Here is a 267-nt window from a genome sequence, read left to right on the forward strand (position 1 = left end):
GACATTGGTGACAGAAGCCATGGGGGGGCCTCCAGCCAGTCCCACCTTCCCCACCACCATCTCCTCACCCGTGTCCTTTGTGCTGTCGATGCCCAAGCGGCTCTTGGTGCTGGTGATGTCCTTGTGGGACACGAGGAACAGGGCCACCTCCTCCTTCTCGTTCTTGATGGGCACCACGTCCAGCAAGCACCAGAAGGGGACACCTGGGGGGGGGTTGGGGGGACAAAAGATGGGCTCACGGAGCTGCCAAGCCCTCCCGGGGGGGGG

The sequence above is a fragment of the Calidris pugnax genome, unplaced genomic scaffold (genome assembly GCF_001431845.1).
Source record: "Calidris pugnax isolate Ruff unplaced genomic scaffold, ASM143184v1 scaffold126, whole genome shotgun sequence".
In the NCBI taxonomy this organism is placed as follows: Eukaryota; Metazoa; Chordata; class Aves; order Charadriiformes; family Scolopacidae; genus Calidris; species Calidris pugnax.